This window comes from Pezoporus flaviventris, unplaced genomic scaffold (genome assembly GCF_033815535.1).
Source record: "Pezoporus flaviventris isolate CSIRO_AGI_PZ_B2104156 unplaced genomic scaffold, CSIRO_AGI_Pfla_v1 ptg000031l, whole genome shotgun sequence".
Classification (NCBI taxonomy): Eukaryota; Metazoa; Chordata; class Aves; order Psittaciformes; family Psittacidae; genus Pezoporus; species Pezoporus flaviventris.
This window is the reverse complement of record NW_026892579.1, coordinates 6,678,707-6,691,615: the sequence shown is the minus strand read 5'-3', so window position 1 is coordinate 6,691,615 and position 12,909 is coordinate 6,678,707. Positions and strand designations below refer to the sequence as shown.

The following is a 12,909-nucleotide window of genomic DNA, read 5'->3' as shown; positions in this document are numbered from 1 at the left end:
GAATGAGCTGTATAGCTCAAGGTTCACTTCTGTACCAGGAGAAGCTTCTTACCTCAGAGCCCAGATCAACTCAACCTACGGTGATAACTACATGGAGTGAAAATGCACAACTAATTCTCGGGGCAGGGCAAAAAATAATCCACTTTTTTATTTTTTAATCACCGTGAATATAAGCACTTCTGCAGCATTATGATTGGAGCATTGTGAACACCCATTAGCTCAAGGATAAACAGCTCATTTGTTTATGAGAGGATCTGTGGGCAAGGCAAGGCAAGGAAGGTGAGCAACAGAGAAGTCTGAGGTAAGCAGCATGAAGAGAGGATTGCTGTAAGCAGGGTTATGGTAACACACCAGGTGAAAGAAAGACCTCTAAAAGAGCCTCTGGTGGCCACAGTCAGTGCCACAGAGCTAGAACAAATACCCAAAGGAAAATCACAGGAGGAAAACAGTGGTGGCAACTGCCAGTGTAGGAAGAGAGATTTTTAAGAAGTTCCCTGGTAAGATCAGATACTGAAGAGGGTGAGGGAAGCCTGACAATTCCCCTCCCTTGTCCAACTTCTCAGCTCAAGCCTCTCTACCAATGCTTCCTTTTACACCCTCTGGGGTTTTAAGGCTTCTTTCTTTGTTTTTACCATGATACCCAGGAGGTCCCTGAGACACAGCAACCACTCAGCCCAGCCATCTCCCTTTGCCATCATTTGACTGAGCAGCAGACACTGTCCACTCAACATGCCAGGTGCTTAGCTCACCACAGCTTTTGAGGAGCTAGAACTCCCTAAGCTAAATAGTAGTATCTTAGATATTAAAGCAGGTGTATGCATGTAGAAGACCTATGCCTTCTGAGGCGTGACAATATCTAAGCTAGGGGATGTGAGATGAGACTCTTGCTTCTCAAAGCAGCAGCAACTGCAGGACAAGTCCCACATGCACAGGTTTGGTGATGGTTGTGGGCTTCTCCTGTGTTCCAATTTTTCTGTTTTTTTTTTTTTCAGGCAAATATTAATTTACGTACTTGATCCATTAACATAAAACTTTGGTGTGTGCTTGAAAAAATATTAAAAAAAAAAAATAAAATTGTGTAAAAAGATTAAAGCCTTAAAAAGCACAGACTGTAGCTAGTCACATGTATTTCAGTCACCTACAATAGCACAACTTCCAGTGACAGTCTCAGAAATCTAATGGTGAAGAAATGCCTGCGTTTAAAATATTAAGCACACGTTACTGTCTCACAGCTCCTGAGGTTCATCTGGGTGGCATGCCTGTTATTTCAATCCTCATTATTTGCTACCAAACACTAAATTTAAAGTGGGTAACTTAGCTAATAGCTAAAGTACTGCTAGGAAAACAAACAGAATACACACAATGCATCTCTTTCACATGTTGTTTCCTATGCATTTGCTTCACTGTTTTACCAAAATAATCACTGTGATACAATCTTACTACTTCAGGTTATATTGCTGTATGCAGCATGAAAGTCTGGTGCAAAAAATCACTACAGCGAAATGGAAACCTTTGCAGTTTTGTGTATGTAAATCCTGGTTTGGTCATCTACTTCAGACAATTAAAGCAAAGGGCCATCTCTGTTCCAGCTCTTTTGAGGTGACAGAGAAGCTTACAAGTATTCCCCTGAAAGGGAGAATTTCCATCCCTCCAGCTTGAGAGAAGTGAAGACAATTGACAGCAACTGAAGATCTGGCACCAAATAAGCAATTTAATTAGCCAGCAGGTGGAGAGAAGTAATTATTCCTCTCTATGCAGCATTTGTGAGACCACATCTGGAGTACTTGGTCTGGTTTTGGGAGTCCTGGGAAAAGAAAGATTGACATACTGGAGTGAGTCCAGTGGATGGCCACCAAGATGCTGCAGCACTTGATTTATGAAGGAAAGATCAAGAGAGATGGGTTTTTTCAATCCATCCTGGGAGATACTCAAAAGCCAACTGGATGAGGCCCTGGCTTTGAAGTTAGACCTGGCTTTGAGATTAGCCCTGTTCTGTGCAAGCAGATGATTTCCAGAGGTCCCTTCAAACCTAGATTCTCCTGTTTAAATTTTAAAAGAAGAACTCCTTAGCAAAGTTAGAAGGACTAATAAAAAGTAGTTTAACAGAAGAAAGTACTTCATTAAAAAGTACTTTTAGAAGAGAAGTCTGTTAGCTTTAGGGAAAGCTTAAGAGAAAGATATAGAAAAAAAACCCAACAGTATGATTGGGGGAATAAAAAAAAGGCAAAAACCTGCAGGTGATTATTCCTTCAAAGAAAACTACTGGTTCCCCCCACTCCAGATTTAAACTGTGATGTGAAAGAGCACAAAGCTATGTACTTTTCACCATATACACAGGTTCAGCAAGTTCCCATACCAACAATCATAAAGTAAACCTACATCATGTGGTTTGACTACCATCTTCTAGGTATTTTCTCAGAAATTATGCACCACAGTGGCAATGTATTGCTGACTGCAGAAGACATGCTTACTATCGCAATTTGGGGTGACTACGTTATTGGCAAACACAGATCTTACTTCCCTTGCAGAGTTGCTCACTTAAGATCAGTGTTATTTCACTTTCGGAAGAGAGTGTTAACAATGGTCCAGTGGCACTAAAAAAATCTACAGAAACATATTAACCATTTGAATGAAATTTGAGACAGCAAGCTCTAAATCAGTTTACTTTGGAAACAACTGGCTCATCAAGAAGTACTCCCTCATTCACATGGTGATACAATTTGAATGGTGATCACATCCTCCTTTAAGAAAGACTGAAAATAAACGCTGCATACAATTGCAGCACCCTATCATTTTAAAGCTTGTTGGTAGCTGTTATCAGAGCTCCTGAACAACATAATCACCTTTCTTCAGTGGGGCAGGTAATGTAAAGAACGAACAAAGAAAATAACAAAACATTCATCTAGTTAATCCACTCTTTCAGGTCATTGCTTGCATGTCTCTTCTTTTTTTCTGTCAAAAGGTAAAGTACAGCCTCTACAGCACCACATATTGCTGCACAGATGCACTCACACCAGCTGTGAACACATCATGGTGGTCCTGGAAGCAGTGCAGGCACATTAGCAGGACATTCCTCCTGGGCTGCTGGGGCTATCGTGACTCTCACACGCAAGCTCTTCCGTCCACCTCCACATAGTGCCATGTGGACACATCTCCAGTCTGAGGCCTGTTCTACTCAAGGAAGTAAACACAAAGCAGTGCTTTTTTGACCCACCATCACATTCAGGTACAGATTATTCTTGGCACAGTCTCACTGTGCCACATTAGCCCTAAAAGGATGAAAACTGTCTTTTGTAACACACAAACTTACATGGCAAATTGTGGAGGAGTTCACTACAAAAGCAAAATCTGGCTGACTTATTTAATACCTACACCTATACAGACAGCTTCATAAAACAAAACTAACTCTTTCGGAGTATTGTGCGCAGTTCTGGTGTTTTCAACATAAGAAGGACATGGAGCTGTTGGAACAAGTCCAAAGGAGGGCCATGAGGATGATCAGGGGACTGGAGCACCTCCTGTATGAAGATAGGATGAGAAAGTTGGGGCTGTTCAGCTTGGAGAAGAGAAGGCTATGTGGAGACCTCATGGCAGCCTTCCAGTATCTGAAGGGGGCCTATAGGGATGCTGGGGAGGGACTCTTCATTAGGGACTGTAGTGACAGGACAAGGGGTAACGAGTTAAAACTTAAACAGGGGAAGTTTAGGTTGGTTATAAGGAAGAAGTTCTTTACTGTGAGGGTGGTGAGGCACTGGAATGGGTTGCCCAGGGAAGCTGTGAATGCTCCATCCCTGGTGGTGTTCAAGGACAGGCTGGACAGAGCCTTGGGTGACATGGTTTAGTGTGAGGTGTCCCTGCCCATGGCAGGGGGGTTGGAACTGGATGATCTTAAGGTCCTTTCAAACCCTAACTATTCTATGATTCTATTCTATGATTCTATGCATGGGGAGGAAACAGAAACCCAAACAATGTAACTTTACAACAGTTCAAATTAAGACCTGCTGAAAACATAGCAAGAGCAGAGACAAGGTCACCCTATCCTTAAAGAAGTCACTGAATCACACTGATGCCAGAGGAAGCCCTCAGTTTTCAATAAAAGCATGTAAACAAAAGGTTTTTAACCTTTTACAGGAATGGCAGCAAATCGTTCTGAATGACAAGTCATGAAGTAATGCATACCAATTCTCTCTCCATCCTGCCTGCAGTGACTGAGGAGAGGGAAGAAAAGGGACACGGTCTTCCCTGAGCACTTTGTCCACAACCCTATTTGTTCCTTTTTGGCAGGCCCACTTGAACATTAGGACAAGGAGTTCTGCAGTTTTAAAGCATGTCCGGTAATGCTGCCCTAAGCAAGAAAAACAGTCAATGCTTGTCTTCTACCTCCCCCAGTGCAAAAAAGCTCATTTTTGACCTTCAGATGTAAGGGATGTTTCCACAAGGTCACAATATTTAGCAGCTTTTTTTCTCAGACGAATTTTTGGGTTCGCTACATTTCCTACAAGAGGGAAACTCCTAGAGAGGTGATCAAAAGAAATTGAAACCAATGTGATGTGTAGAGTTTCTTGAGAGCATACAGCCTATTAACACCAAGAGTTAAATCTGGCTCTTCAGTTTGCTAGCTGCTGTATGCTGACCTTATGCCAACTTTATGTTGATGGGCTTACAAATTTTCTCAGCAGTGATTGCAGCTAATAAAATGGGTTTAATTAAACACGTTTTTTTTTTTTCTTTTAATGGCAGTTTGCCTCAGTCTTTCTGAATAAAATAAAAAAGGGAATTAAATAATAAAAATAAGAATCCAGTTGCTACTCCTCCTCACCAGTCCAAAGCTTGAGGTGTTACGAATATAAGATCGCTCACCATTCAGACACCTGAATAACTTAATATCTGAAACAAAAGGCATGCACATTCAGCTAAAGGTTTTTAATGAAAACTAAAATGACCTCAGATACTGTGCTTTTCAAAGAATTAGCTTTACATCATTTTATTCATTCTTGAAGGGTGGAAACAGCACATTATCCATGAATTTTGAAATGGACCTGGAATGTCTCTTGCTGAAATCACCAATTCAAATGCTGCCCAGAGTGATAATGACCAGAAATTTCATAATCTATTGGCTAACTCACAGCCAAACCACAGAAGGAAACTTAGGAATTTTCAGTTACTTTCCAGGAAGGCAGAGGTGCAACAGAACTGGCGTTTTTGTTGGTCTGCAGACAAAAATCTGACTGGATGTGGGCTTCCCCTCTTTAATCTTATTATTCAGTTGTCACCTCTTTTCAAATATCATTAGCATACAGTGACAGCATGCAAGAGGAGCTGTTCACAGAAAGGTCTGAAAGTGTAAGAGGTCGTTAACCTCACTATAAAAAAAATCCTCCACCATTAAAAATCAACACTGAGCACTTACATAAAGTTTAAGACAAGAAACAGTCTAGTTGCCCACTCAAACAATAAGGGTTTTCATTACAAGTCTTAGAGATGCTTGCCTTTTTTTTTCTCCTGGAAAAAAAATTATCATTGCTTCCTAGTTAGAGGCATTCACAAAGAAAAAACCAGTCCCAGGAACAAATATTCTTTCTTTTAATGATTTGAGAGCTTCTTTCTCTTACACCTGCTCTCTTCTCCCTCAGGGGTGAAAGCAGCTGGGTGTAGGACACAATCATCGACATCTCCGAAACAGGGTTATCAGCTGGTCTTATGCTAAATCCTAAAAAATGACCAGGAATGGGATTAAGCTGTCACAGAAGAAGGAAAAGGACTTCTGTGGAGAAGTGATACTTTTCATTATTTCTTGAAAGTTAACACAGCCCCCAGAGTTGCAGGATTTTGGCCGATACAGAGATAGCTACAGCCCTTGTTAACATAATTGTGAAGTTCATAAGGGCTAAAAAGAGAAAGAAAAAGTCCATGAGCGTTATTACTGTGCACCTCACTGACGGCCCAGAGCCGAAACAAGGTCATTCACCAACGTCATCACTAATCTGAGCTTCAGCTAGGTGCCCAACGCTTTCATCTCCCAGCATGATGCTGCAACACAGCATGCTGTTGCGGCTTCTGGCTTGGAGAACTTCTGAACTAAGCAGCAACAAGTCTTCCCAATTATTTTTGGGCAATAGCATCAACTTCAATTACAATCCCCAGAGCAATTCTGCAGTTTAAAGGTCAGGCACAAAGGGAAGAAAACAACATATTTGGGAGGAGGGGGAGGGAGGGAAGGGATTAAAAAAAAAAAATCAACAATTATCTGTATAATAATATCAGAAGCCAAGATAGGAACTGCATGATATTCCTAAATCATGCCAGGAAAACCTTCAGAGCTGCCTCTTTTGTAAGTGGTACAGCTGCAAGTCAAAGATCAACGTTATGCAAAGTGCTCTTTCACACACAGGTTGTTCTAAAAACAAGGGAGGTTGGCAGGTCTTTATTAAGACAACAAAAAGCCTTCAAATGAATTCTAAATTTTATTTGCTTAAAATAATAATAACAAAACAAAACACACCCCCCCACACACACACACACAAAACCACACAGATAAAATAATAGAAATTTAAACCAAAGGGGTGCTAGGAACCACCACATACAGTCATTAGAGAACTTCAATGGAACAAAAAAGATTTTCTTAAAGAAAACTGAATGGGCATTTAATATTACTCTTTATTCTCATACCCTGTTTAACTTCTATATGGATTCGCACAGCAAACTGAGGCCTGACAAGATAAAAGTTATCTGGCAATAATGTTTTCATCTTGGACCATAACAAAAAGGTTTGAGAAGTATTTTGGTAAAATCTCTTAACATGGGAAAGCTGGAGTCAAGAGGAAAAGGACAATTTCAAACAGAAGATACTTCATCCAAGTCAAGCCAATCATTTGAGGTTTCCTCCTCCAAAAATTGCTAAGAGTTATATGCAAGTTTAAGTGGTGCCAAACACCACTATTAAAGCAAATGTCCTCACTCACACACACAAGCAGCTTCCTCTGCCTGCTTCAGCTAGTTCTTCCCTTGGTCTATTCAAAGTCCTTCCACCCCAGCTACTTCTCTGCTTCGTATGTTGTGCTGGTGCCACTACCATCACTTTCAGCTTCAGAACACTTTACAAACTCACCACTGCAAATGACATAGTTTTAGTGAATAAAACAACATTTTTTCAAGTGCTTCTGTAAGTTTCAGTACTGATGGTACACTTTGCCTGAAATGTAAGGTCTCAATTTCAGGTTCAAATAAATTGTTACAACCCTTAAGGCTTTAGATGTTTATGTCTTTTAGAGCTCTCATGCTCTGCTGCAAGGCAGCATCGAGAACTGAGGAAGCTCCTTCCCAGGTCACCACAAGAGCCGTGAAGCAAAGCATACTATGCAAGGCAGAGCCCTTGTTCAGGGCTGGCTGCTGGTAGTGCCCCTCACCACAGGACCATGGGTTTTGGGGAAAGCCCAGTAACAGCTTTCACAGCACAGGATCTGATACTATTAAAAGTAGCTCTGGCTCCTTTGAGGAGCTCTGGCTGGGCTGCTTCATACTTAAAAGCACTCAGCACATCACTTCAACAGCCACTTTTCAACGTCAATCCTTTCTGGTTGTAGCCACAGGGTATCTAAAGCAAGATGGGACAAAGAATTTCCCTGGGCTAGAAAAGTCATCCAGTCATTGCTGCCTCCTAAAACCCCCAGCAATACCAAATAATTAAGCATAGAGGGGGTGACTTTCCCTGCTCCCATCAAAACACATCACAACTGCCTTGTATAGCTCAGCATATTAAACCATGACTTAACGTGAAGAACATCAACTAACTTCCCTAAAAATTTAGGTTACTGGTTTAATCAAGTAGGACTTATTACTCACAGATACTCTAGAAAATTATAGTGTTGAACAAGCAACTTTCAGAGATGCAAGAATTCCCTGAATCAGGAGAAGCTGAGCTGGAAAAGGTAGGGTAACCTCATATCACCCTGTCACGAACAACATGAGTAGATCCATTCAAATTGAGGTGCCTTTGATAGAAGGAATAGAGCTGCATTTTGGGAAGGACAGCAAATTAAAAATTCATTTGCTGTCCCCTCTGCTGTTGGAAAAACCATTTCACTAAGGCCATCTAACCAGCTGATATTGCCAGGCTAGCTTTTGATGGCTTTCTCAGATGAAAAATGTTTATTCAAATTCATGGTATACAAGGAATAGAGCTGGTCAGGAAAAATCTGACAGTCATCTTCTGCAAGAAAGTTCTATCCATATCTAAAAGCTCTGTAAAACTGTTGCTGATTTTATACTTCAATAAAAAGTCAAGGTGTCAAAGGTTCTATTTTGTTCCAAACAGGAGCTCATATTTTGACTTGAAATCCTTGCTGTCATCACAAGTTACCGCTCAAAACAGTCACAAGCAACATGAGGTGGCATGTTTTGATTGAGTTGAAGTAATTTTATTTTTCAGTTACCCCAGTATAAGTGCTGATATGTTTCAGTTTTGTTTCCCATTCCAAGCGAAGGCAAGTTCCAAAAATCCTTTTCAAAATGTCATTGTTTTCCTGTGGCCAGTGAAAAAGAGAACCATGGGACACTTCTCCTTGGCTGCAAGCTCCCATTAGGCCAGGCCTGTTTCTAGTTTCAGGGTTCAAGGACATTTCCTGCAGACAGGTTTTACTTGACCACTCTCAAACTGAGAGGCAGCTTACCAGCATGAAACCACTTGTCACTTATTGAAATACAAATACAAAGTTTTTCTTTTTTCTTTCTCATTAATTTTTTTTCTTTATTTGTTTATTATTATTATGATCCTATCAAAAGCAGGTTAGGGCTTTTAGCCTCTAAAAGCAAGCCACTGGGGTACCAAGTGAAACACTCAGGACACAAGCAGATGCAGCACTGGCGGTTCACCTCCATCTGAGGCCCCTTGCATTGGGTGGTCCTGGCAGCATTTTCCTTGGCACATGGGACCACTGGGAGTGTGGCTCTGAGGTGCACAATATGTTCAGCACAGCACAGGCAGCAGCTACGTCCTGTCCCTTACTGAGGCGTGTGAAATCTACAGGGGTCATAACCACCCTGGTAGCAAGGCCTCAGAATGCTCCACGCTAAAAACATGCATATCGTTTTGTGGGCTTCACCCCAAGTAAATCTCAGACTTGCATGACACAGATTTGTAAGTTTTTTGACACCAAAGGAGGCCTTAAATGATGGATTTCCATGAGACAGCTAGGGTGAATTAGATTTGTTGGTTCAAGTCCTGATTTTGGAGTAATGGGTCAAAATTACTTGTGAGACAATTCTGTGGGAGCTGCAGGGTGGGGAAGGGACAGGAGTTATTGGTTTCCTCCCTCTCAAAGAAAGGTCACTTTGACAATACACACTGCCAGCAGCAGACCTGCCCATAAAGCAAATTACAAAGTGCTGTCCATGACACAAACAAACGCCATTATTATACATTCAAAGTAGTGCCCAAACTGAATTAAGCAGAACTTTACAGAACAAGTTTGAATCAAATATTAATGCATGCCCCAGAGAGAAGGAGGAAGGGAAAAACACATGTGTACAACTCTTTCTCTCCCTGAAGTAAAAGCACTACAATGAAGCAAGACAGTAAAGTGAAGATGCTGGTTAAATAAAAGCAACCAGGTGTAAAGTGGCCAAGAGCTTTAAAGCCTTCCTTAAACACAACTAAATATATGATGTTGTAGATGTACCATATTACAATGTTAAATCATCACAAAGGCACCGGACGATTTCCACTTTTCTAGCCCCAATTTTATTACACTGTAAATCCAGCGCAGACCGTGACATGTGCAGATTATTATATTCAGCTTAATTAAACTAAGCCATGGGGCCAGTGGCCACAGAGGCCAGTATCAGACTCCACTTACGCATTTTGAATGATGCTATTCAGGGATTTCACATAAACAGGTTGTGAAATCTAGTATAGTATCTCAAAAATAACTAGCTCCTCAGCAATGTTTTATCTTACTCAAATGAAATAGAAATTAGTGAACGGGTCCTAACTTTAAAGATACTTAAAATGCAAATGATTAATAAGCAACTTTACAGTACCAGCTTCTTCACTCTTGCCTTACACTGACTGCCATGCCCATACACCAAAGTTGTTTATCCCTCACTGAAGACACGCATTTATTCAACATCAAAAAGATTTCCAGGGAAGTCTGTTCAGGGCTGTATACTTAACTGCTATTTCATGCCACTACATCTTACACCAGCGGGCAACACAGAATTTCTGAAACAACATGCCCGAAGCATAAACTGCAAAACATCACAGCCAGTGGCCTACCATTAGACAACCTCATATTGGAAATTCTTATTTTTGCCAAAGATGAGCCATGTAGATAAGACCGTAATTTGTTAGAGGTGGAGAAGCGGCAGGCTTACAGGCACCCTCTAGGAAGCATGTGAACATTTTGACAAACTAAGAGAAATCTGAAGCGTACTACCACCAACAAAATACAGAATTACGCAATCTTCCTGTCTCTTTTTTCATCAAAATCATAGCTTTGCAGCGTGAAAAGAGGCTCAAGAAGGACCCTATTCTTTTTTTCAAAGAGTCTCCCGTCTTAAAATTGTTCTTAAAAAATTGTGGAAAGGCACCAAACTACTCATACTCATCAAGCATTACCAGTTTTCCAAGCACATACATCAGGGTGCTGGAAACTGTTGTATCACTGGGGGAAAGTTAATAACCTTTCGACTTTACTGATACTAACTAAATGTCCAAGTGTGAAAATGAGCTCCTCCCCCTTCCAGTTTCCAACTGGGCCAAGCAGTGGTTGTAATAAATATAACTGAGAAGTTGGAGATGCTGCCTTCCCTCCCTGGTATTTGTCTTCTGGCCTCCTTTGTTCACTTAACAGAACTTTGTTTGAAGTGTGTTTTTACTCCTTCACTGCATGACAAACCCACACAGTCAGAAGACAGGCTTATAAAAACCACAGAGCTCCAGCAGGGAGCTCAACGGTGGGTGTAATATTGGACACAGTGCTCCATTCATCATGCACATTCTCCGGATTTCAAGTTGACAGTGTCCCTTTAGCTTACTGTTCCTCCTCATGGGAGATCAGACAAGTCAAGCCTAATGAAAACACTTCCTCCACCAGCACATAAACAAACAGATCTTCACCTGCAATTGTTCTAAGCTTTGGCCACAAAGTGCTAGTTAAAAAGATATCGAGGAAAAAAAAAGAAAAAAGGGGAGAAAAAAGAAAAAAAAATGGGTCGGAGGAGGGTGAGGGGAGATGCTGGAAAGTGTTACAGCTGCAGGGATGGTGGAGGGAAGGATGTGGGAGTTAAGGAGGTTGTATACAAGGAGGAAAATGACAAGGTCTCAAAGGCGTTCCCAGTCCTGTTGTATGCATTTCGAAAACCTGGTCCTTTCCCACTTGTTATTTAGCATTTTAGGAATCAGAGCATATCAGAGTGATTGATGAACAACTGCAGAGGATTGCTTTCCACTCAGCCTAAACCTTCTCCTCCAGCACCAACTCAGCCTTGCCCTCCCCACCATCGCTGAACAGACCAAGATATCATGGTTTTGTTTTCACAAAGTGATCCCCGGCCCTCTCCTAGCGCTCACACACATGCAAAATCCACACAGGGCAGAAATAAGGCTAGTTGCCGAGGAAGGAGAGACCAAACTGAGCGTTATTAAGGAGGTCGGGCTACGAGTACACTATAGGTCTGCAGACACAGCAAAATGCTGGCACCCATGGTGTGGTATTTGGTATCTCTCGCTAATCTAAAATGTGGCTGGAAAGGAACTGGCACCAGCTCAGCGGCTTCATCTGGGGAGGAACAGAGAGGCTCTAGGGGAAAGACAAGAAACAAGACTCTTTTCACATCCTACCACCCTTGGGCATTTTGTGCGTCCCTTCTTTCTTCCCTGAAAGAGGCCTTTGTCACAGACGATCAAATCCTATACGATTTATTTCAGAAGGAGAGAAGGTCTTTTTATTTATCGCCCCCCTCCCCTTTTTCGCAGTTCGGCGACAACAACTACAGCCCTGTGCTGTGTCCCCTCCCCTCTCCACGGCCGGCGGGGTGGGGGACACGGACACGGGCGATCATCGGGCACGCAGGGGCTCAGCGCCCGCCTGCCCCAGCCCCGCACCGCGGTCCCCGCCGCTGCCCCCGGTCCTCCTCGCGCTGCAGGCCGCGGCCGGCGGCTCCCGGCAGAGCTTCGGGAGTGTGTGAGTGGGGGATACCCGCAGCAGTGCGGCCGCCTCCCCTCCCCAGGAGCCTCCGCACCCCATCACTGCCCGGGTGCACAAAGGAAACGAACGTGCTGCAGCATCCATCCACCCCTCCATCTATGTACCCATCCATCCATCCATCCATCCATCCATCCGTCATCCATCCATCCTCCCGCTTCTGCTCCCCCCAGGGCGGCGGCGCGCCGGGCTCCGGCCCCTCCGTTACCTGAGGCAGCTCTGCTCAGCGCAACGCGGGGCCGGGGCGGCGCCGCCGCACTCACATCCTCCTTCTCTCGCTCCTCCGCCGGCTGCCTCCGCCCGCCCGCCCGCAGCGAGGGGCGCTACTGCCTCTCCCCGCGGGCAGACTCGCTGCGCCGAGCCCCGGCCGGGGGCGGAGGCTCCGGTTTCGTGCGGGGGCAGAGCCGCAGCCTGGGTAGGGATGAGCTCGCACGGACTCTCCGCGGTGCTGCCGCCGCCGCCGCCTCGCTTCCTCTCCGCTCCGCCCGGGTGAGCGCGGCTCTGGCGCTCCCTCCCACCGGGGCTCCTGACAGATGGCGCAACCGCAGCGCCACCGCCACCGCCGCCGCCCGGCCCCGCTCTCCCGCACGGAGCCGGCAGCCACCTCCCCCTGCCCGCCGCGCCCCTCCGCGGGGCTGGCCCCAGACTGGCGTCTCCGCTGGCCTATGGCGAGCCACGGCCGGCAGACGTCGCCTCTCTGATTGGC

The 12,909-nt window shown here is 43.9% G+C and overlaps 1 protein-coding gene across 3 annotated transcripts in view; it reads right to left on the bottom strand.

Moving 5' to 3' along the window:
• Window positions 1-12,613, bottom strand: part of FYN (FYN proto-oncogene, Src family tyrosine kinase) — a 144,460-nt gene extending 131,847 nt beyond the window's left edge. For 2 of the 3 annotated variants that reach the window (XM_061460114.1, XM_061460117.1), the window contains exon 1: window positions 12,412-12,612. The gene's annotated coding sequence lies outside the window, so the exon portion shown is untranslated. Of the gene's footprint in view, window positions 1-12,411 lie in introns of all 3 variants that reach the window. The other variant, XM_061460116.1, reaches the window with a different exon arrangement.
• Between the last annotated feature and the right edge of the window lie 296 nt (window positions 12,614-12,909).